This window comes from Bos javanicus, chromosome 1, assembly GCF_032452875.1.
Source record: "Bos javanicus breed banteng chromosome 1, ARS-OSU_banteng_1.0, whole genome shotgun sequence".
Taxonomy (NCBI): Eukaryota; Metazoa; Chordata; class Mammalia; order Artiodactyla; family Bovidae; genus Bos; species Bos javanicus.
The window spans coordinates 87,790,807-87,816,372 of record NC_083868.1 but is presented as its reverse complement, the minus strand read 5'-3'; the positions used below and the strand labels follow the sequence as shown (position 1 = coordinate 87,816,372).

Here is a 25,566-nt window from a genome sequence, read left to right as displayed (position 1 = left end):
TTATTTGCCAGGAATGATGATCCCATCATACTTCTGCTGAAAACAGCGCGTGGCCTATGTTCTAAGTCTGTGTTTGTCCCCAGTGCGGCCTGTTCTGCCCTTCTGTGGTGCTGAAACCCGGCCAACCCAACACCACACATAAGCCCAGACCATAGGCGCCGGTGCTTGTATCACATTTGATTGCCAGATCGATGTGTTCCTGGATCCCAAAGCCATTTCCAGCATCTGAGCAATTCTTTTTTTCTTAACTTACACTTCTGTGCCTTTAGACCTCTTTCCAGAATTTCTTCTGCCTTGGCCACACAATGGATGGCAGTCTTTTCATTTCTGCTGATACCAAAGGACCTGATGGCGTATCTAGCTTTGGAGAACACAGAGGTCTGGCCCGTGGGCTGCTCCTGCCCTGAGGCTGCCCAGGTCAGTTCGTGTCTGCTCTCCCTGCCAGAGATGTTGAGGCAGAGCTTACAGATGGGAAGTCCCCACATGGGGCTCTCCTTTTCACTCTGATTCTGAACTGTGATGGAAAACAGGAAGAGTATCTGTGTATCTTCTTTAGTGAGGTGGCAGGATGTTGGCCCATTTTTTAATCAAGTTGTCTTTTAATTGCTGAATTTTAAAGGTTCTTTGCCTGTTTTGGATAATAGTCCTTTATCAAATACGTCTTTTGCAAACATGTTCTTCCTGTCTGTGGCTTGTCTTCTCATTCTCTTAGTAATGTCTTTTGCAGAGGTATTCTTCTTCTTCTTCTTTTTTTTTTCACTCAAGAGATAGTTCAGGGCTTCCCTTGTGGCTTAGTGGTAAGAAATCTGCCTACCAATGCAGAAGACACTGTTTTAATCCTTGGCCTGGGAGGATCCCACATGCCTCGAAGCAGCTAAGCCCATCTGCCACAATTATTGAGCTTGTGCTCTAGAATCCAGGAACCACAACTACTCAGCCCACATGCCATAACTACTAAAGCCTGTGTGCCCTAGCCAACAATAAACAAATAAATAAAAATTTTTTTAAAAAAAGAAATAATCATTTCAACTGAGGGGATGACAAGAAGATCCTTGCCTTCATAAAACATACATTTTAATGGAGAAAATGACAATAAATAAATAATTGAATAGACATATGCAGGCATTTATGTGGCGATAGTTCCTGGGGAGAAAATTTAATCGGGGTAAGGAGTTAGGGAGTAACTAGAGAAAAATCACTCTAGCTACTATGTGGACCTCCCTCTGAGCCACCAGGGAAATCCTCACTATGTGGACCTACCACTACTACTACTAAGTCGCTTCAGTCCTGTCCGACTCTGTGCGACCCCATAGACGGCAGCCCACCAGGCTCCCCCATCCCTGGGATTCTCCAGGCAAGAACACTGGAGTGGGTTGCCATTTCCTTCTCCAATGCATGAATGTGAAAAGTGAAAGGGAAGTTGCTCAGTCGTGTCCGACTCTTCGTGACCCCATGGACTGCAGCCTACCAGGCTCCTCCATCCATGGGATTTTCCAGGCAAGAATACTGGAGTGGGGTGCCATTGCCTTCTCCGCTATGTGGACCTAGCAGAGCCCAAAGTGGAATCAACTGTAGTGGGAGCCAGAACAGGTGGGGAAGCCAGGTTCTGTTGCATTCATACAAGCTAGATATATGTGGGTATGGACGAGGTTGGATGCTGTGCAGGTGATGAGGAGTATCCAGATTGTTTGTTGTTGTTGTTTTGGCCACATCATGTGTCTTGTGGGATGTGGGATCTTAGTTACCCAACCAGGAACTGCTGGGCCCTTAGCAGTGAGAGCACCAAGTCCTAACCACTGGACTGTTAGGGAACTCCCTGGACATTAGTTGAAAGTGGAGCTGAATTCTATCCATTAAACCACTGATGTCTCTGTCACACACACAAAAAGTGGAGCTGACATACTTGCTTATGGATTGGGTGTAAGAGAAATCAATGATTCAGGGATGAAAGCTAGGTTTGGGCCTAAGCTATCAAGTGAATGGTGGTAAAACTGGGAGGGGAGTAGGGAAGGAGTAGGGAAGGAACAGAATAGGTAGGACCAGGCCTGGGCATGGGACCCTCAAGTGAAAATTCAGGGGGCCAATGGACCACTGTGATTCAACTCAAAAAGTTAAGGTTGGTACTAATCAAATATGTGACTCTTCCACAGAGGAGAGCATGCTGGACATCTTTGCAGGCCTTCCAGATTCTTTCCCCACACCACTCCACCCTGCTCCCTGCCTCCGTACAGACTAATCCATAGTGATCAAGTCAGTGGACTCCAACCTTCTGGTGTCCAGCTGAATTCAGCCGCCGGCAGCACATCAGAAGAAAGGAGAGCAAGGTGGGGTGACTTATTCCCCAGCTCCCTCCCTTCAGTTCCCTTTAGCTGCCTGAGCCCTTTCATGAAAATTTACAGCTCCTGTCAGGCAGGCCTCCACACAGCTGTCTCTCCAGACGCGGTCACTGCCCCCTCCTTTTACCCCTCTAGTCCTGGGGTAGAAGCAGCCCCTCCCTCCCCCTGCTGGCCTCAGAGTACTGCTGTCCGTGAAGTGAAGTGAAGTGTTAGTTGTTCAGTCACATCTGACTCTTTTTTGCCCCCACAGACGGTAGCCTGCCAGGCTCCTCTGTCCATGGGATTCTCCAGGCAAGAATACTAGAGTGGGTTGCCATTTCCTCCTCCAGGGGATCTTCCCGACCCAGGGATCGAACCTGGGTCTCCTGCATTAGAGGCAGATTCTTTATCATCTGAGCCACCAGGGAAGCCCCATTGCTGTCCTTATGCCTTTACAAATAGTCCCTGTAGTGAGCCCTACTTGAATTACTGTAATTTCAGTGAGCCATCTGTTTCCAATTGAGTCCTTGACTGAATTTAGAACCCTGAGACTGGGCACTTCCCTGGTAGTCCAGTGGTTAAGACTCTGCGCTTCCATTGTAGGAGGTGCAGTTTCAATCCTTGGTCAGGGAACTGAGATCTCACATGCTGAGTGGCACGGCCAGAAAAAACAATTAAAAAACTCCTGAGATTGGATAAGATCACTTAGGGAGTGAGAAGAGATAGAAGAAAAATTTGTGGACTGACTCTCAGGACTATCTTATTTAGAGGCTGGAAAGAGGAGGTGTATTTCCCAAAGGGAGGTCAGAAGAACAGGAAGAAAATCAGGAACTTGTGGTGATGTCTGGGTAGCAGCTCTGGGAAGATAACGTGCAAGAAAGGGTTCTCTTACAGGTGGGTCGGTGGTAAAGAATCTGCCCGCCAATGCAGGAGACATGTCTTGGATCCCTGGTATGGGAGGAAGAGAAACAGAGTAAAAACAACACAGAATACACACAGGCACACACAATTACACCTGCCTCAGGAACTCTTCTGTGATTATGGCCATGGCAGGAACTATTTTATATTCACCCTAATGTTGAGGACCTGATATCACAGTGGCAGCTTAGTGGTTTTCTGGATGAATAAATGCTTTTTTTTTTTTTAATGGCTTATACACTATGCTTTTTGGTGCATGAAGGCCCCTTTACAGACCTGACCACTAATTCCTTGAATTGCCCTATTATAATATGTCCCTGATTATGCTGTTGTATACTATGTAATGCTTGGGTGTGAATGTACTTATTTTTTTCCTCAAACAGAATTGTATTGAGAAGATAACAACATAAACTCTGCAGAAACAAAGGCTGTGGATTTTTGTCACTTGGGCTCTATTGCCATCAGATAAATCTATTACTACTGTACTTCTAAGAACAATCCTCTTTGTTTAAAGTGTGAAACTGCTCTTCACTAATATTTTGGTGTCATTCCCAGAAAGCATGCTTCGTTTAATTGGCAAGTTTTTGCAAAGGCTATTCGCTATTTGCAGCCTCTGTATTAGTGTGCTTGACTGATTTCCTCAACTCTGTTTATCCTATCCTGACTCAGTACTGGTGAAAAAAAAATCTTCTACAAAGTAAAATTTGAATCCTGGCTATGCTAGCTTCACAAGCAGTGACCTTGTGAAAGATCTTAACTGCGCAAGTCTTAGTTTCCTTATCTATAAAATGGGATTAATAGTACAGTTGATCCTTGTTACTTACAGAGTTCACATTTATTTTTTTTATTCATTTATTTTTGGCTGTGCTGGGTCTTCATAACTGCTTGTGGGCTTTCTCTAGTTGCAGCAAGCAAAGGTTACTCTCTAGTTGCAGTGTGCGGGCTTCTCTTGCTGCAAGAATGGGCTCTAAGGCATGCAGGCTTCAGTAGTTCTGGCACATGGGCTTAGCTGCCCTGTGGCATGTGGAATCTTCTTGGACTAGGGATCAAACCTTTGTCCCCTGCACTGGCAGGAGAATTCTTAACCACTGGACCACCAGGGAAGTCCAAGATTTCATATTTTCTAATTCATCTACTTGCTAGAATTTATCTCTGACTCCAAGATCAATACTTGAGGCACTTGTGTAGTCATTCACAAGCATGTGCAGTGCAATGAAAAATTTGAGTTGCTCAACATGTGTGTTCTCAGCTCAGTTCAGACTGTAAACAAGTAATCTTTTTATGGTCTATTTAGTGCCGTGTTTTTGTGTGTGTGTGTGTGCTTTTTCTTGTGATTTTGCTATTTAAAATGACTTCCAAGCCTAGTGCTGAAGTGCTGTCTGGTATTCTTGGTACAAAAAGGCTGTGAGGTGCCTTACAGAAAAAAGACAGCGTTAGATAAGCTTTATTCAGGCATGAGTTATGGTGCGGCTGGTTGGTAGTTCAGTGTTAATGAATCAACAATGTATATTAAATAATGCATCTTTAAACAGGACAGGGAGCTTTCCAGGTGGTACTAGTGGTACATGTCTCCAATGCAGGAGACATGAGAGACGCGGGTTCGATCCCTGGGTTGGGAAGATTTCCTGCAGGAGGGGCAGCCCACTCCAGTATTCTTGCTTGGAGAATCCCATGGACAGAGGAGCCTGATGGGCTACAATTTGTAGGGTTGCAGAGAGTTGGACATGACTGAAGTGACTTAGCACGTGAGCATGTGCAGACACAAACTGAACACACATAAAACAAATATATGTTCATTGGTTGATGAAATTGTTGTAATCAGAGGCTCGCAGGAACCTAATCCTGTATTTCCTTTAGGAGAAATGGTTCAGAATAGTAGCTAATTCAGTGTTTGCAGAGACTTTATAAAAGATAGGGTTAGGGTTAGGGTTAGGATGTACCTTAAAGACCTCGTTTTACCTTGTGTGCTTGCATGCTAAGTCGCTTCAGTTGTGTCCAACTCTTTGCGACCTCATGGACCGTAGACCACCAGGTACATCTGTGCTTTTTGCCTTAATTACCTCATTAAAGAATATATCTCCAAATACAGGTACATTCTGAGATCCTGGGGATTAGGACTTCAACATATAAATTTTGGGGGACCCAGTTCAGCTCGTGACACCACCTATCCATCCTCATCTCCCACACCTGCTTCTCTAGCCAGGTTTCCAAACTGGCCACTGATTACTCCGTGGGGTTTCCTTGCCAGGTTTTGGGACTTTGTTCATAATATTGCAACCTTACAGCATCCCCTATTTCTGCATGTCTAAGTCAAATCTACTTTTCAAAGACAAGATTACTGACAAGTGCTCATTAAGGGGGTAATTAAGTTAAATGAGGTCTTTAAGACTCATTGGTCCTAATCCAATATGATTGATGTCCTTATAAGAAGAGAAAATTGGGACAAAGACATGGATACACACAGAGGAAGGACCATGTGAAGGCAGAGATAGAAAGTGGTCGTCCAGCCAAGGAGAGAAGCTGACACCTTGATCTTGAATTTCTCTGCCTCCAGAACTATGAGAAATACATTTCTGTTGTTTACAGTTGACCCTTGAACAATAAGGGTTTAAACTGCATGGGTCCACTTACATGTGTGTTTTTTTCAATAGTAAATACTGCAATAGTACACAATTCCCAGTTGGTTGAATTCCAGGTGCAGAACCACATATACGGATGCATCTTGTGTAAGGAGGACTACCTATAAATGATACCTTGATTTTTGAATGCACAGAGGGTAGGTGCCCCTAATTCCTGCCTTGCTCAAGGGTCAACTGTATTAAGCTACTCATCTGATAGTATTTTGTTAAAGCAGCCCAAATGGACTGAGACACCAGGCAAAGGACTTTGGGTTGGATTCTGTAGTTGGTAGGGATGACTGAATTTTTTAAAGAGTGATCTATGTTGTCCTTCAAGAAAGGAACTGGAACCATTTTCTGAAGAGAATGAGCTAAAAAGGAAGGCCAAGACTGGAGTGAATAGATTTGAGAGTCATTTGCCTGTGGGAAGCTGGGTAGATGATTACTGTTAGAGAAATTCTTACAGGTTTATACATCTACAGATGAGAATTTTATATTATGGTTTATTGTTGGGCTCTGTTACAAAAACATTTTCAGGATAGTAGTATAATAAGAAAGTTAAAGAGTCTGGGACAAGACTTGGAAAACATTCTCTAACAAAAAAAATGATACTGCCTGAGTTCTGGAAAATCTTCTGCAGTAGCTTGTTTGAAACTTTTCTGTGGGGCCATGAGGACTCTGAAAGAATTTTGCAGCATTGGCCCCTGAGCATATGTCCTGAGGATATCATTGCAGATATGAAGTACTGAGATCTAACTTGTGAAGACAAATAACAGGAGTCTAGCAGACATTCATCTGAGAGTTCTGAGCTGATGTATGTGCCTGGACAAGAGGTAGAAAACAAAAAGTTATTTCAGTTTGTATCTTTTTATTTAATTTTGTTTTTGGCCTTCTGGAATTTGATCAGAAACCCAGTTTCTATGGATACTGAAGCAATGATTGCATGAGTCTGCAAAATAGGTAATAAAAGCCCAAATTAGTATCTATGTTGGTAGTAAGGAGGGTATAGTTTGGAGAAGTACTGTAGGGTGATATTGATATGACATAGTAACTAATTGGACCTGAAGATACAGAGGAGAGAAACTGAGATTTCTCAGAATAACTCGGAACTTGAATTTTGAAAGAGCAGAATAATTTCACTTTTGGACATGGTGAGTATGAGGTGTTTTTCCAACTGGGGCATGTGAATGCAAAAGCCTAGCAGGCCAAAACTGGATTTGAGAGCCATTTGCCTGTGGGTGACAGATAAAGCCAAAGGAAGAGATAATCAGGAATCTGCACACTATAAGAAAGGACAGGTAGATGCTGTGAACAGCTGTTCCCTGGTTGCAGTGGAAGGAAATGGAGACACAGGAGTGGTTGGAGATATTAGAGGAAAACCAGGACACAAACCACCAGGAAAGGAACAAGTGATATGGTTAAGTTTGGAAAGAGATGGATAGATGAAACTGCATAGGAATAGGGTATAAGTAGAGGATGTTCAAGACAGATGAATTTGATTTCAGAGAAGTTAAAGGCTAGCTCATCTTAGGGAACAGGAAAGGAATTTAGAGTCGAGAATGTCTGGGAAAAGGTGCCATGAGGAATACAATAGGAAGTAAATAAAGATGAGCAAGAGGAGTGCTGATCCCACTGAGAATTCAGTTGATATTCTCTAGGGTGACAGTATAAGGGAAAATTGTGTGGTTTCCTGATGTTTCCATTAATGCTTTGCAGCTGTTTTAATCAGCATTTTTTTTTCAGTTGCAAGTGACAGAAATCTCAATTCAAAATAAAGAATAAAGGAAATTTATTGGCTTACATCACAGGAAAGTCTGAAGAGTATAAGGATTTATGGCACGGCTAAATCCAATGCCTCAAACAATGTCATCAAAACTATATTTTACTCTTTGGACTTTCCTGGAGGTCCAGTGGTTAATACTCCCTGCTGCCAGTGCATGGGGCATGGGTTTGATCCCTGGTCAAGGAACTAAGATCCCCTCATGCCATACAGCACCACCTAAAAAAAAAAAAAAAGAATAGCAATGAAAACTTTTTCTACATTGTTTGCCTCCACTTTCCTAAGTATCCACTGACAGCCCCAAGAATACAGTCTACCTGCTTAAGCAAGTCCATACAAAAAAAAATTCCCTCCCAATTTTCCAGCCAAACCCTGATATAAACTACAGTGTCTAACTTGGGTAGTGTGACCAACACTGGACTAATCGCTGGGGCCAAAGGGATGGGATAGTTTGATTGCCTGGGTCTGAGTCATATACTCACCCCTGAAGCCATGAATTACATAAACCCAAAGTGGGAAAGGGGTGGTTTTCAAAGGCATACTGGTTAGGTAAAATACCTGGTCCACTACAGACTGGAATATGAGTGGAGAAAATAGATGGTAGATTAGTATCTGTACAAAAACAACTCCCTAATCTCAAATGCTTCAAGCAACAAAGATCTATTTCTTCTATTGCTCCATGTCCATTGTAAGTTGGCTGGGGCTACTCTTCTCACTCAGAGTGTGTTGTTGGTCATGGAGGCAAAAGGAAAGAAAATATGGCAAAGAAAGCATTATCTCTTTACAAAAATTTTTTATTGTATATTGGAGTACAATTGATTAACAATGTGTTAGTTTCAGGTTTACAGCAAAGTGATTCTGTTATACACATACATGTATTTTTTCTTTTGCAAATTCTTTTCCCACTTCAGGTCAGTTCAGTTCAGTCGTTCAGTTGTGTCTGACTCTTTGCGACCCTATGAACTGCAGCACTTAGGTTAATACATAATATTGAACAGTTCTGTGTGCTATACAATAGGTCCTTTTTGGTTATATTATTTTATTTAAAAATTTTTTTACCTTTTTATTTTATATTGCAGTATAGCTGATTAACAATGTTGTGATAGTTTCAGGTGGACAGCAAAGGGACTCAGCTATACATACACATGTATCCATTTCCCCCCAAACTCCTCTCTCATCCAGGCTGCCAGATAACATTGAACAGAGTTCCCTGTGCTATACCGTAGGTCCTTTTTGGTTATCTGTTTTAAATACAGTAATGTGTACAAGTCCATCCCAAATTCCCAATCTATCCCTATCGCCAGCCTTCCTGCTAGTAACCATAAGTTCATTCTCTAAGTCTGTGGGTTTGTTTTATAAATATGTTAATTTGTATCATTTTTTAGACCCCCACATATGTGATATCATGTGATATTTGTCTGTCTCTCTCTGACTTACTTCACTTAGTATGACAATCTCTATGTCCATCCATGTTGCTGAAATGACATTATTTTGTTCTTTTTTATGGCTGAGTAGTATTCCATTCAGAGAAGGCAATGGCAACCCACTCCAGTACTCTTGCCTAGAAAATCCCATGGACGGAGGAGCCTGGTAGGCTGCAATCCATGGGGTCACGAAGAGTCGGACATGACTGAAGCGACTTAGCAGTAGCAGCAGTATTCCATTATATATGTACACATCTTCTTTATCTATTCATTTATCAGTTGACATTTAGGTTGAGGAAGCATTATCTTTTAAAGCTTCTTCCTGGAAATGAGACTTTTCATAAATACATTTTGTTGGCCAGAGCAGAGAGGGTAGAAAAGTAAGACTCTACCAGTTACCTAGACCTAAGAGAACTGGAAGTTTTGCAGATGTCCTAATGATGACCCCAGGAACTACCAAATTTGAAATATTGGCCAAGAGAAGATGGCAGAGAAACCAAGATAAGAGAGAATCTAAAATGTTTGGAATGTCCTGGAGCCACGAGGGAAGGAAATAATGCAAGAAAAAAGCCTGTGGGGTAAGTGACTAGAGAACAAAGGAAGAAGGAAAATCCCATTTGATAACAGTAAGAGAGTGGCAGAAAGCTTGGGGGCTATTATCATATCTCATTTCATAGCTTGTCACAGAAAAGTTTACTGAAACTTGGTAGGGTAGATTGAATTGAAGCTGGACCAGTCTCCTTGCGTGAGCAGATATCAGGGATAAAGATCCAGCTGTTGGCACTGGGAGAACATCTAGCTAGACAGGCAGAACATAGTGGGCAGGAGATACATGAACCTTTACAATTCAGGGTCCAAGCTAATGGTTAGCCTTAGCATGGATGTGGCTACTGGATTCTAGACAGAAGTAATGTTCCGATTTAAGATGACACAGAATGGCAGGTTTTAAGTGCCAGAAAAACTTGTTACAGATAAAACCCCAGCCCCGAGCTGGGGGAGGAACAAGGTCAGGACCCCTGGAGGCTTGTGGGGAGAGAAGACTGTCACAGGTCTTAAACACAAGGGAGCAAGATGAAAACCATTTTTGTCACTTTGTAACTTCTTGACATCAAGTCAAACCTCAGTTTCTAGAACTGAGAAAAAAGGTTAGAGTTCAACCACAGGAAGGTCTATTTACTTTCAGTTCAGTTCAGTTCAGTTCAGTCGCTCAGTTGTGTCTGACTCTTTGCGACACCATGGACTACAGCAGGCCAGGCCTCCCTGTCCATCACCAGCTGCCGGAGTTTACCCAAACTCTTGTCCATTGAGTCGGTGATGCCATCCAACCGTCTCATCCTCTGTCATCCCCTTCTCCTCCTTCCCTCAATCTTTCCCAGCATCAGGGTCTTTTCAAATGAGTCAGCTCTTCGCATCAGGTGGCCAAAGTATTGGAGTTTCAGCTTCAACATCAGTCCTGCCAATGAACACCCAGGACTGATCTTTAGGATGGACTGAGTGGATCTCCTTGCAGTCCAAGGGACTCTCAAGAGTCTTCTCCAACACCACAGTTCAAAAGCATAAATACTTCTGGGCTCAGCTTTCTTTATAGTCCAACATACACGACTACTGGAAAAACCATTGCCTTGACTAGACAGATAAAGTAATGTCTCAGCTTTTTAATATGCTCTCTAGGTTGGTCATAACTTTCCTTCCAAAGAGTAAATGTCTTTTAATTTCATGGCTGCAATCACCATCTGCAGTGATTTGGGAGCCCAAAAAAGTAAAGTCAGCCACTGTTTCCACTGTTTCCCCATCTATTTCCCATGAAGCGATGGGAGCGGATGCCATGATCTTAGTTTTCTGAATGTTGAGCTTTAAGCCAACTTTTTCACTCTCCACTTTCACTTTCATCAAGAGGCTCTTTAGTTCTTAATTTTCTACTGTAATGGTGGTATCTGCATATCTGAGGTTATTGATATTTCTCCTGGCAATCTTGATTCCAGCTTGTGCTTCTTCCAGCCTAGTGTTTCTCATGATGTACTATGCATATAAGTTAAATAAGCAGGGTGATAATATACAGCCTTGACATACTCCTTTTCCTATTTGGAACCAGCCTGTTGTTCCATGTCCAGTTCTAACTGTTGCCTCTTGATCTGCATACAAATTTCTCAGGAGGCAGGTCAAGTGGTCTGGTATTCCCATCTCTTTCAGAATTTTCCAGTTTGTTGTGATCCACAGTCAAAGGCTTTGGCATAGTCAGTAAAGCAGAAATAGATGTTTTTCTGGAACTCTTACTTTTCCAATGATCCAGCGGATGTTGGCAATTTGATCTCTGGTTCCTCTGCCTTTTCTAAAACCAGCTTGAACATCTGGAAGTTCACAGTTCATGTATTGTTGAAGCCTGGCTTGGAGAATTTTGACATTGCTTTTGAGCTTTCCAAATGATGATACAAAGCTTCTCAAAGCCTTTGACCATGGAAGGTCAGGGCAGGATCAATGAGTGAGCATTACTGTACCCAGCTGGCAAGGGGAGAAGGCAAGATTAAGGAATTATATTGGTCCTCAGAAGAATTGTGAGGTTAGAATGTTGGGAAGTTTGTATGCAGCTTTTGAGGTTGATGGTGGTAGATAGGGTAGAGAGAAAGACTAAAATCCTGAAATGATCAAGGAAAGTGGAGTGTATTCTGAATTTCCATAGATAATTAGAGAAGGTGGGGGAAGGGATGTATAAGTGAATGGCTTGGGCTTCCTTCCAAAACAAATATGGTACTGAGAGCAGTGGTGGATAAAAAGTAGGAAGTAACAATGAAATAAAATATAGCAATGCCTCCTTACCCTGTGAGCAATGAGGAAACACAATGGGATGTGGCCTACATTAGAGATGACAGTGGTATTGGTGGAAAACCAAACTCTAATCATACTGAGTCATGAACTATATTTAAGATAAATCGTGTTCAAGGATGTAGGGGAGCTTGTTGATCCTAGAATGGGGAGTTCCTAATACCCAAAAGTAGATCTTAGTTTTAATTAAAGGTCAGACAGATATGAGAATGGATGGAATTGAAGTATGAAAGAGGGCATCTGGCAGAGAGAATATGTGGTTGTGTAATTACAGAAATAGATCATTACAGAACTATATTTGCCCTAATATCCTTTTCTGCCTCTTTTCATGGACATAGCTATTGCCTTTATACTAGTTTTAAACCCCCAAAATATTAATGGTGTTTTCCCATTAGTGAGTTATCCAGGCAAAATTGTAAAATAGATTCAAGTATGTGACTGCATTGGGCTTTGCAGGTGGCTCAGTGATAGAGAACCCTCCTGCCAATGTAGGAGATGTAAGAGACATGGGTTTGATCCCTGGATCGGGAAGGTTCCCTGGAGGAGGGGATGGCAACCCACTCCAGTATCCTTGTCTGGACAGAGAAGCCTGATGGGGTCATCCATAGGGCTGCAAAGAGTTGGACGTGACTGAAGTGACTTAGCACGCATGTGCATGTGCCTGGATTAGGACAAAATGTGGTCCCCCCAGAGAGGTCTGCATTCTAATCTCTGGACCTTTCCATGGCAGAAGGGACTTTGCAGATGCGATTAAGGTTAGGATCTTGATTCTGGGAGATTATTTTAGATTATCTAGGAGAGCACAACATAATCACAAGAGTCCTTATAAAACAGAAGTAGGAGTGTCAGAGTCAGAGAAAGAGATGTATTGACAGAAGCAGAAATCAGAATGATGTGGGACCATGAGCCAAGGGTTGCAGGCAACCTCTGAAGCTGAGAAGGACAAAGCATGGGTTCTTCCCTTGAGGCTCCAGAAGAAACATGGCGCTGTGAATACCTTGATTTATTACTCGTAAAATTCAGTTTTGGACTTTTGACCTTTAGCAGTATAGGAGAACAAGTCTGTGTTGTTTTTAAACCATCAATTTTGTGATGCAATGTTACAGCAGTAATAGAAAACTAATTACCATCTAAAGACGCGATTTAGGGAAAATCCAGACTCTGACATCCCAATGTCTCAAAAGGCAGGAAAACAAGGGCTAGAGTTAGACGGCAAAATCATGAGAGGTTATCATTTGCCATTCCTCATCTTTAAAATTTAATAGCAGTCATAGCCAAATTCTCTCAAAAAGAAATGCAATGACCCTATGTTTATACATAGATTCCAGGGTGATTTGAAGTTATTTTTGTCAGTCTACAAAGAAAACTGGAAATTCTTTGAAAGAGTCAAAGAAAGAGTTCTAAATGACAAAGAGGAGAGAAGATAAAAGAAAACAATTACTGCATTTTAGAAATACTATTCCATGTGTTTACTTTTTACAAGATATTCTGTACAATTTGTGAGAAAATGAATTCTTAGGAGATCAAGAAAACAACCTGTGGCAATGAATTCTCATAAACTTCATGAAAGAGTATTTTTTAAAGTTTATTGAAACTTCCACTCTGTTCTGTAAATTATGCTGTAATGGCATCCTCTAGGTCTTCTGAATCAGTTTATTTTCATTAAAAAATAGCTAGTTTCAAAAGTTAACTTTATTAATATAGACACATCCTCCCCTCTCTCTTGCCCTCTGCATATCTCTTTGTGGATGGTATTAGACGTATGCTGCTGCTAAGTTGCTTCAGTCGTGTCCGACTCTGTGCAATCCCATAGACGGCAGCCCACCAGGCAAGAATACTGGAGTGGGTTGCCATTTCCTTCTCCAATTAGACGTATACTGTGATATAATTTTGATATTTGAAAGTACCTGTGAGGCATTAACTTCAGGGGGCTAATTGGATTTTTCTTAATAATGGATTTTTTCTTGAGTAACAAATACACATTATTCCAAGTTCCATACACTGAGAACTATTTGAAGGGGAATTTCATTTGGCATTGGTTCTGTTAGCCTGTCTGAACTGGTGACCACACAACAGACAAGGCAGGCCAAACATTAAAAAGTTGCAGCCCAGGGTGAGAGCCTAGTTTGGAAAGCGTGAAAAAGTATAGCGTTCAGGAAGCCCAGAGACGTTGGCACTCTGTGAGTTCAGCTGTGCCTGGCTAGCTAGAGGCGTGGGCAGAGTCATGGGAAGGTGGGACCCGAGGCAGTGTGCCAGTCAGAATTTGGATTTAGCCTGGAGATAGAGTTCAGCCAGAGCCTGGGAAGATTAACCCAGCCATCAGTCAGAGCACAATCAGAGTGGCTGTGTCATGGGCAGCTGCTCTCCCCTTCCTGCTCTCGTTTTGAGCCATTTTCCTGGTATAAATGGAAAAAGAATGAGCAGGGCCATCCAAGTACATATTGGAGAATTCAACAGCAGGTTAGATTTGCTGAAAAACAAGCAAAACAACGACAAAAAACCCCCAGTTCCCAGTAGCTATCCACCTTTCTATGCATGATACTAAACACAAAAATTATAAAAGAAATGACTGACGTATTAATATCAATGCAAAAAAGTTTTAAATTTGTGTATATCAGTCAATATTCACAAGTGTGCAAAGACACAGACGTCCAAAATATCTGTAATACGAGATCAAACTATCATTTAATCTATATGAATATTTATAACAGCAGAACATTAGAAATGATTGAAATGTCAATCAATAGGCAATTGCTTAATGATGCACTATCCTTACAGTGAAATTTGAAGGCTTTTTTGTAAAATGTCAAGTAATAAATATTTTGGGGTTATGGGCTATAAAATCTCTTTTGCTACTACTCAATCTGCAGTTATAGCATGAAAATGTCCTTAGAAAATATGGAAACAAAAAAGCATGGAAAACAGTTCATAATGAGGTTAACACTCAACCCTTTTCTCCTGTCAGGACTAAGAAGACCTTCATTTAGCGTTAACCTAATGTGATGGTGAACGTTTTATTATCTCAGGCAGTCTATACGTATTAACCCAACCAAGGAACTTAGTCCATTCAGTTAAAAAATAATAGCATGGAGTGTTCCAATAAAACTTTATTTACAAGACTATGTGGGTGATCCACTGGTCATAGTTTACTGACCCTTATTTTAAACAATCATTTTTTCAGATCAGATCAGTCACTCAGTCGTGTCCGACTCTTTGCGACCCCATGAATCCCAGCACGCCAGGCCTCCCTGTCCATCACCAACTCCTGGAGTTCACTGATGCTGTGAAAGTGCTGCACTCAATATGCCAGCAAATTTGGAAAACTCAGCAGTGGCCACAGGACTGGAAAAGGTCAGTTTTCATTCTAGTCCCAAATAAAGGCAATGCCAAAGAATGCTCAAACTACCACACAATTGCACTCATCTCACACATTGGTAAAGTAATGCTCAAAATTCTCCAAGCCAGGCTTCAGCAATATGTGAACCGTGAACTTCCAGATGTTCAAGCTGGTTTTAGAAAAGGCAGAGGAACCAGAGATCAAATTGCCAACATCCACTGGATCATGGAAAAAGCAAGAGAGTTCCAGAAAAACATCTATTTCTGCTTTATTGACTATGCCAAAGCCTTTGACTGTGTGGATCACAATAAACTGTGGAAAATTCTGAACGAGATGGGAATACCAGACCACCTGACCTGCCTGTTTAGAAACCTGTGTGCCGGTCACGAAGCAACAGTTAGAACTGGACATGGAACAACAGACTGGTTCCAAATAGGAAAAGAAGTACGTCAAGGATGTGTATTGTCACCCTGCTTATTTAACTTATATGCAGAGTACATCTGGAGAAGGCAATGGCACCCCACCCCAGTACTCTTGCCTGGAAAATCTCATGGATGGAGGAGCCTGGTGTGCTGCAGTCCATGGGGTCGCTAAGAGTTGGACACGAGTGAGAGACATCACTTTCATTTTTCACTTTCATGTATTGGAGAAGGAAATGGCAACCCACTCCAGTGTTCTTGCCTGGCGAATCCCAGGGACGGGGGAGCCTGGTGGGCTGCCGTCTGTGGGGTCGCATAGAGTCGGACACAACTGAAGCGACTTAGCAGCAGCAGCAACAGCAGAGTACATCATGAGAAATGCTGGGCTGGAGGAAGCATAAGCTGGAATCAAGACTGAGGGGAGAAATATCAATAACCTCAGATATGCAGATGACACCACCCTTATGGCAGAAAATGAAGAAGAACTAAAGAGCCTCTTGATGAAAGTGAAAGAGGAGAGTGAAAAAGTTGGCATAAAGCTCAACATTCACAAACTAAGATCATGGCATCCAGTCCCATCACTTCATGGCAAATAGATGGGGAAACAGTGGAAACAGTGGATGACTTTATTTGGGCGGGGGCGGTGGGGAGAACTCCAAAATCACCGCAGATGGTGATTGCAGCCATGAGGTTAAAAGATGCTTACCCTTTGGAAGGAAAGTTATGATCAACCTAGATAGCATATTGAAAAGCAGAGACATTACTTTGTCAACAAAGGTCCATCTAGTCAAGGCGATGGTTTTTCCAGTGGTCATGTATGGATGTGAGATTTGGAGTATAAGAAAGCGAGCACCGAAGAATTGATGCTTTTGAACTGTGGTGTTGGAGAAAACTCTTGAGAGTCCCTTGGACTGCAAGGAGATCCAACCAGTCCATGCTAAAGGAGATCAGTTTTGCGTGTTCATCGGATGGACTGATGTTGAAGCTGAAACTCCAATATTTTGGCCATCTGATGCAAAGAGCTGAAAAGACCCAGGGTCATTGGAAAAGATCCTGATGTTGGGAAAGATTGAGGGCAGGAGGAGAAGGGGACGACAGAGGATGAGATGATCAGATGGCATCACCGATTCAATAGACATGAGTTTGGGTGAACTTCGGGAGTTGGTGATGGACAAGGCGGCCCAGTGTGCTGTGGTTCACAGGGTCACAGAGTCAGACACGACTGAGCCACTGAACTGAACTGAACTGACATTATCAGAATCTAACAGTTGGTAACCAAAGTGAGTAATCTTAGAGTAGTGTGGTGTAGTGTGATTCTATATAAACTATCAACAGAACGTATGAAAATAATTTCCCACAAAATAAAGGCTTTCCTGTAGTCAGTTTAGGGAGAGCTGGAAGATGGCAGTTGTTAGAATCTGCTTCAAATACTGATGTTTTCACAATTAGTTTCTTCTGTTTCTCATATGTTAAAAAAAAAACAAAACCAAACTTTGATATCCTTTTCTTGCCACCCAAAAAAGGACAAAAAAAAAAAAAAAAAACCCCTTTCTCTCCACTCTCCAAGAACATAAACCCTATAGCTTGTTCCTAGGCTAGAGATACAGAGCATACTGCAATTAAAATGTGAGTACCACCTATTAGGTATACCAAATGCTTTCTATTTTGTTTGTAACTGTCTTATTCATATGACAGAGTGAAGATAAAAGGCATCAAGTGGGAGGGTTGTACACCACCACAACCCCCCGCTGCCCGGCATCTTCTAAAGCTTTGGTGGAAGTCTAAGCCTTTTTGGTAAAGACTCTGCCTGCAACGCAGGAGACCCGGGTTCCATCGCTGGGTCAGGAAGATCCTCTGGAGAAGGGATGTCTATCCACTCCAGTATTCTTGCCTGGAGAATCCCATGGACAGAGGAGCCTAGCGGGTTACAATCCATGGGGTACAAAGAGTCATACACGACTGAGTGACTAAATGAGCATATGGGATCCATTCTCCAAGTAGCAATTGAAACGTGCTTGAAGCCATTTTCACCAAAACGTGGGGACAGTTATAGTCCCTGAGTGGAACCAGGGCTCATTTATCCCTGTATTCCCATTGCCTGGCCTAGAGTAGGTACTAAATAAATTAGCTGATCAAAGGTCACCTTGCTTTTGTCGTCCAGAGTGAATGAATTTTGTCTCATGAATGTATTCCTGAGTGTGGTACACAGTGAAACAGTAGATTTAATCCATAAAATCAGAAACTCTACCTAAACAGCTAATAAAGGAATGAAACTCCATCTTGACAGAAGTTTGATAAAGTTCTGTGTTGGTGAGGTTTGGATGAAAAAGTGTACTTTCAAACATGTTAATGAGGAAATGTAAACTGTACAACCTCTGTAATTTGGCAACGACCATTGAAATAAATGCATATGCCCTATGACTCAACAATTCTACTTCTGAGAATTTATCCTGCATAAAACCTTTCTCACATATGTACACAGAAGAGGATAGTCATCAAAGAATTCTTCACACTAGCAGGAGACAAGAAATAATGTAAATGTCCATGCATAGAGAACTGGTGAAATAAATTATGGTCTACACATGTAACAGAATTCTGTCTGATGTTGAAAGTGATTAAGATAGAATTATACAAACTAACATAGAATGATCTTCAAGATATTATGGTTGAGTGAAAGAAGTCAGGTGCAGAACAATGTGTTCAGTTTGCTGTTGCTTATGTAAATAAACAAAATATACTGGAAGAAGGGATACAAATACATGTTTTTATTTGAAAAGAAGATATATGGAAGGTTCCAAAGGAAACTGGTAACAGTGGTTCAGTCTGGCAGGAGAAATTGAAGAATTTCAAGGACTGGAGGAAGAGACTTGCTTTTCACTCTGGATTGTTTCAGTTTCTAGCCATGTGTAAAGACTATCCACTAAATTTTTAAAAATAAAAATGTTCAAAAGTAAACATCTTAGTTTCCAAGGAGAATGCTTTTTAAAACTCACTGGCATAATGTGAGTTACCATTTATATCAGAAAAATTGGAGAGGGGAGTGTGTACCTACATAATTACTTGTAGAAGCATAGAACATCGCTGAAGAGGAGGTTTGGCAGCTGGGGACTCAAGTAGGAGGCAGATGTTTCTTTTTGTAATTTTTCATTAAAAAAAAATATATATATATATAATAAAAATGAACACTTTTGTTGTTTTTAAAGTATACAGAAAATGCAGTGGAAATAGAAAGGAAAATGTATCTTAGGAAGTAGGAACAGCGTGCTTGGTAGTTTAAAATCCTGACTCTCTCAATCACTGTTGTTACTGTGTGCATACTCAGTCACGTCTGACTCTTTGTGACCCCATGGACTGTAGCCCGCCAGGCTCCTCTGTCCATGGGATTCTCCAGGCAGGAATACTGCAGTGAGTTGCCATTTCCCACTCCAGGGGATCATTCTGACCCAAGGATTGAACCTGCATCTCCTGCACTGGCATTTGGATTCTTTACCACGGCACCACCTGGTAAGCCCTGACTCTTTTAATAGCTGTGTCATATTGGGCAACTTGCTGAATCTCTAGGCCTATTATGTAAAACCTTCATGGGGATGTTGTGTAGATTACATGGAAAATATATATGTAAGAGCACATTTCCTATTAGGATCTATTAGCATCTATTAGGAGGTCAGTAATTTGTAGTCATTATTATCACATGGATGAAATTCTTCTGATTCCAAAATGGTTTCAATTGTTCTAGTGAAGCAATTGAAGAGCATAAAGCTTGGACTCTGTTCGGTTCCTTGGGCTGTGTAACAGTCCCATAACATGGTGTTGGCACTGACCTATATAAGTGGGAAGCCCAAGAGTTGCTGCAAAGCAACCCAAGGCAGCATAGTACATCTTTATGTCACCAGTTGATTAAATGCTGACATCGTTTACTTGTGATTACAAAAGATGTATCAAATGAACAAAGAGATTTTTTAAATGATAATGAAACAGTAAAGACTTGTAAAATCCAGAGAGGATCCAGCACTTCATCTGTTTTCCTTTTTTGTCTTTTCAGGGTCACATTGTTAATACTATAACAAACCTATTAGTATGTTATAAAGGTACTGCTGCTGCTGCTGCTGCTAAGTCGCTTCAGTCGTGTCCGACTCTGTGTGACCCCATAGACAGCAGCCCACCAGGCTCCCCTGTCCCTGGGATTCTCTAGGGAAGAAAACTGGAGTGGGTTGCCATTTCCTTCTCCAATGCATGAAAGTGAAAAGTGAAAGTGAAGTCGCTCAGTCGTGTCCGACTCCTAGCAACCCCATGGACTGCAGCCTACGAGGCTCCTCCATCAATGGGATTTTCCAGGCAAAAGTACTGGAGTGGGGTGCCATTGTCTTCTCCGTATAGAGGTACTAACCATGATCAAATATAATTTCATTTTCTGTCTTGGTCATATTGTTTGAAACGTTTAGCAGATCTCTTAACTATTCTAAAGGCAAATAGATGTACGAACCTGACTGATGATATGTCAGTTGGTAATAAAATTCCAGACTCCAGATATTTATTCATTCATCTCAGTAGTGCTTGCATGAATGTTTTATTTTGGGAATTTCCATAAAAAGAGGAGGGTACTTATGATGACTCTTTATACATACACATATCCACATAAAAATGTTTACACTGAAAGTTTGTTTTCATAATTGCTTATGTCATGTATTTTGCAGCACGAAATAATTCTAAAATGTATGTAAGTTTTTATGTTATTCTTAATAGATGATAATCCCTTGAACTTGTTTCCTAACTTGCATGGATAACAGTTACATTTCTTCTTTTCAGCTGTAAACTTGATAAAGGCTAAGGTAGAGGACAAGAGCAGTAACATTTTGTAATGACTTCTCTAATCTGAATTCTGACAGAGCTGGTGAAAAGGAGTTAGGATACAGCATTAGATTCTTTCTGGGGCAGCGTTACAATAATAGAGGACCAGCGACCCAATGAGGCAAAACCGAGGGTTGCACCAAGTACACAGGAGATTCTTGATGTTTGGAGATTACAAAGGATTCCGGAAAGGACACTTATATTTATAGATCTGGATTCAGAGTCAACCACTGAGGATCTACTGTGGGTAGATAAATTTACATACATGTTACTTCAGTATCTTTTATTTTTAGATTGACATACAAAACATGCTGGCTTAGGTGGGGAAATACCAAGTGTTTTTTGGTATATTATGCTCTTGAGAACTGACACACAGACAATAACCTTGAGTTGTTGTTTAATCTGAGTAGCTATCAGTAACAATAATGTAGGCTGAGCCAAGACTTTAGAGAAAATATATTAGGCTATCAAGGAGAAATATTAATTAAAAAAAAAACCCTCAGATGTTTTATATTTCATAAAGTAGATTCTGCTGGGTCAGTATTTTTCTTTTAATGTATATTTTACTATTTTTCCTAATTATGGAAAAATGCAAGAAAATAAGCTGCCATGGAGTAAGTCTTGCCTTAAAGGAAACACTGTCATGACTTCTGAGAATGCACAGCTCTCTTGGGATGCTGAACAGGTTTTCTTTCTCAGCAGTCCCTTCCTCCAATACATGAGGACCAATACATTCATTGTCCTATTACATCTTTTGCTGATTAAAATTTATGAAAGTCTTACGTGTGCCCTTTTATCTGCATTAACATGTGATTAGTCTTGACATACGGTGAAGGTGATGGCACCCTACTCCAGAACTCTTGCCTGGAAAATCCATGGATGGAGGAGCCTGGTAGGCTGCAGTCCATGGGGTTGCTATGAGTCGGACGTGATTGAGCGACTTCACTTTCACTTTTCACTTTCATGCATTGGAGAAGGAAATGGCAACCCACTCCAGTGTTCTTGCCTGGAGAATCCCAGGGACGGGGGATCCTGGTGGGCTGCCGTCTATGGGGTCGCACAGAGTCGGACACGACTGAATCGACTTAGCAGCAGCAACAGTCTTGACATATCAAATATATTCTTAAGTTCATTTCATTGGAAGTGTATTCATGTATTTTATAAAACAATGTGTCTCCACTGATACATTAAGAGAATAAGCTGACCTGAAATTACAAATGATCTGGTTCTTTTAAAATGAAGTATAATTGATTTACAATATTATATTAGCTTCAGATGTTCAACACAGTGATTCAAAAAATTTTCATAGATTACAGTCCATTTAAAGTTACCATAACATGTTGGCTGGTCCCTGCTTTTATCTGTTTTCCAATAACTTTCCAAATTAACAAATGAAGCAGAACCCTCACTTTAAGTAAAAACATCTAACTGTGACTTTTCAGTATTTTCTCAAGCAATCTCTTTGTGCTGTCAGATTGAAGAGTCCCCAGCACTCCAGTGTGTTATCTGTAGGAGGAGACAGAAACTGCATCTCAAGCCTCCCTGGAGGCTAGCCATGTGGTCCTTTGTAACCCTGAAGAACTCTTGTTTTCTGATGGACTCTCAACTAGTGGGACAAATATTTCAGTCTTTTTCAACCCAGATGGTATCTTAATTCCATGGGAAATGTTAGAGACAATATTGAGGTATCAGTATAATCTATTGATATTGCGCTATATGAATTACTCTTCATTTAAATGGTAAATTGATGAAAATGGATTATTGTGCACTATAAATACAGTGGAAACAGTGTCAGACTTTATCTTTTTGGGCTCCAAAATCACTGCAGATGGTGACTGCAGCCATGAAATCAAAAGAAGCTTACTCCTTGGAAGGAAAGTTATGACCAACCTAGATAGCATATTCAAAAGCAGAGACATTACTTTGCCAACAAAGGTCCATCTAGTCAAGGCTGTGGTTTTTCCTGTGGTCATGTATGGATGTGAGAGTTGGACTGTGAAGAAAGCTGAGTGCCGAAGAATTGATGCTTTTGAACTGTGGTGTTGGAGAAGACTCTTGAGAGTCCCTTGGACTGCAAGGAGATCCAACCAGTCCATCCTAAAGGAGACCAGTCCTGGGTGTTCATTGGAAGGACTGATGCTAAAGCTGAAACTCCAATACTTTGGCCACCTCATAAGAAGAGTTGACTCATTGGAAAAGACTCTGATGCTGGGAGGGATTGGGGGCAGGAGGAGAAGGGGACGACAGAGGATGAGATGACTGGATGGCATCACCGACTCGATGGAGGTGAGTCTGAGTGAACTCCGGGAGTTGGTGATGGACAGGGAGGCCTGGCGTGCTGTGATTCATGGGGTGGAAAAGAGTCGGACACGACCGACTGAACTGAACTGATAAACACATATAGTATCTCTTCAATATTTAACTACCAAAGGAATAGTTTTTATATTTTATTCATTTTCACAACTCATTAGCTTTATTAGTCTATGCTATGCTAAGTCACTTCAGTCGTGTCCGACTCTGTGTGACCCCATAGACGGTAGCCTACCAGGCTCCCCGGTCCCTGGGATTCTCCAGGTAAGAACACTGGAGTGGGTTGCCATTTCCTTCTCCAATGCATGAAAGTGAAAAGTGAAAGTGAAGTCGCCTAGTCGTGTCCGACTCTTAGTGACCCCATGGACTGCAGCCTACCAGGCTCCTCCGTCCATGGGATTTTTCAGGCAAGAGGTACTGGAGTGGGGTGCCATTTATTAGTCTAACACAATATAAAAACATAGAGTGGAAATAGGAAGTCCCCGGTGGCTTAGATGGTAGAGTCTGCCTGCAGTGCAGGAGACCTGAGTTCGATCCAAAATGAAATTATTTGGGGGGTTTTCTATGTATCCACAGTGAGAGCTGTAGTCACAGGGACCACAGTTAACACACAGTACCTGGTGCATGTGGTATGTGTGTTTCATGCACTGTCTCAGTAAACTCTTTCTGTAAGGGATCCCATAGTAAATATACCCTCCAGCTTAGTGTGCCACACAGCCTCTGTAGTAAAACTCAATCTGCCCTTACAGAGCAAAAGCAGCCATAAATGAATAAGCTCCACTGTGTTCCGGTAAAACTTGGTTTATCATCACAGAAAGGTGAATTTCATATAATTTTCGTATGTCACAAAATGTTTTTCTTAAAAATAATTTTTTTAAATGTTAATGGAATAATTGTTCTTAACTCACTGCACTGACCATACAAAAACAAAGCAGATTGCAGGAAAGTATAGTCATTATCTTGTAATAACTTATAATGGAAGAGTATGTAAAAAGGAATATATATTTATATGTGTATGTAACTGAACCACTTTGCTGTACACCTGAAACTGACACATTATAAACCACTATATTTCAATTAAAATTTTTTTAAAATTAACATTAAAACAAACAGAGACAAGGCAGGGTAATTTGGTCCTGGGACCATACTTTGCTGACTTATGCGTTATCTCATTGGGTAAACGATGTTTCTAAATGATTGGGATACCCTGGTGCTAGGAAAGATTGAAGGCAGGAGGAGAAGGGAAGGCCAGAGAATGAGATGGTTGGATGGCATCACCATCTAGTGATGGAGAAGGAAATGGCAACCCACTCCAGTGCTCTTGCCTGGAAAATCCCATGGACGGAGGAGTCTGGTAGGGTACAGTCCATGGGGTCGCAGAGAGTCGGACACAACTCAGCAACTTCATTTCACTTCACTGACTGGATGAACAAGAGTTTGAGCAAACTCTAGGAGATGCTGAGGGACAGGGAAGCCTAGTACGAGCAGTCCATGCAGTTACAAAGAGTCAAACACAACTTAGTGAGTGAACAACAACCGAGATTATACTAACTGAATAGTAAAGGGTTTTCTCACTAGCCTTGTTCCCTATCCTATAATCACTTTCTGCCACTCTGCTGGCACTGAGATTGATAGTTATTCAATTGTTCTTAAGGTTAAAAACTACCTATATGTCTAGACTCTAGACAAACTAATTTAAGGACGGCTATTAACCTCAAGGATTTACAACCCATCTGAAGAGTTTTAGTCAGTGACATGACCGTGATTTGGGAGTTTTTATAGACTCATTGGGAAAGACTCTGATGCTGGGAGGGATTGGGGGCAGGAGGAGAAGGGGACGACAGAGGATGAGATGGCTGGATGGCATCACTGACTCGATGGACGAGAGTCTGAGTGAACTCCGGGAGTTGGTGAGGGACAGGGAGGCCTGGCGTGCTGCGATTCATGGGGTCGCAAAGAGTCGGACACGACTGAGCGACTGATCTGATCTGATAGATCAAGCTGCCTGCCAAAAGGCAAAGGGACAAATTGTTGTAGTAATCCTGGGGGAGGGACAACGGTGATCTGACTGGGTTGGTAGACGCAGGGGACTAAGAACAGGCCGTTCTGAGATGTATTTAGGATTAGGTGCTCGCTCAGGTGAGGACTGATTACATTGCATTACACCTGCCTCACAGGATAAAAGGAATTGATGACACATTTTAAAGCGCTACTAAAGTTAACTGGGATACTGTATCATCTCCTTTTAATTATTAGTAACCACTTTTAAAATTTCAGGGTCTTATCGGTTTGTCTGGTTTACTGATGCCCTCTACCCCAAAGTGGAGCATAACATTCAAGTTTTTCAGTTAGTTGAAAATACTTTTTCTGGAAAAAAACAAAAAACCACCAACCCTCATTCACTACAAGCCCAAACCATGGGTACTCCTGGTGGAGACACTTTCTCAAATTCCAGACTTTTTTTTCAGAGGCTTATCTTGCTCTACCGGATTCCCACCTCTCCTCCGCGCCCCGCTACACCCTAAGCCAGCCCGACTCTTGCCTCCAGCCTTCCTTCTCTCCTTCCAGCTCCCTCCGCCCCTCTTTCCCTCCCACTAGAGACGCCCCGCCTCCCCGGTTCCGCAACCCAACTCCTTCCCTCCTTCCGTCGCTTTCCTCTCTCCCCGCCCCTATGGCTGCCTTCGATTGGCTAAACTGGCTGTGCCGCGACAAGGATGCGGCACAGCCTTATTTTTATTGGTTGAAGTGTAGCCGGGCCTCTTGTGATTGGCCGATAG

The 25,566-nt window shown here is 41.7% G+C and overlaps 1 pseudogene; it reads right to left on the bottom strand.

Moving 5' to 3' along the window:
• LOC133252755 (large ribosomal subunit protein uL5-like) lies at nt 1-20,055 on the bottom strand (annotated as a pseudogene).
• Nucleotides 20,056-25,566: the final 5,511 nt, after the last annotated feature.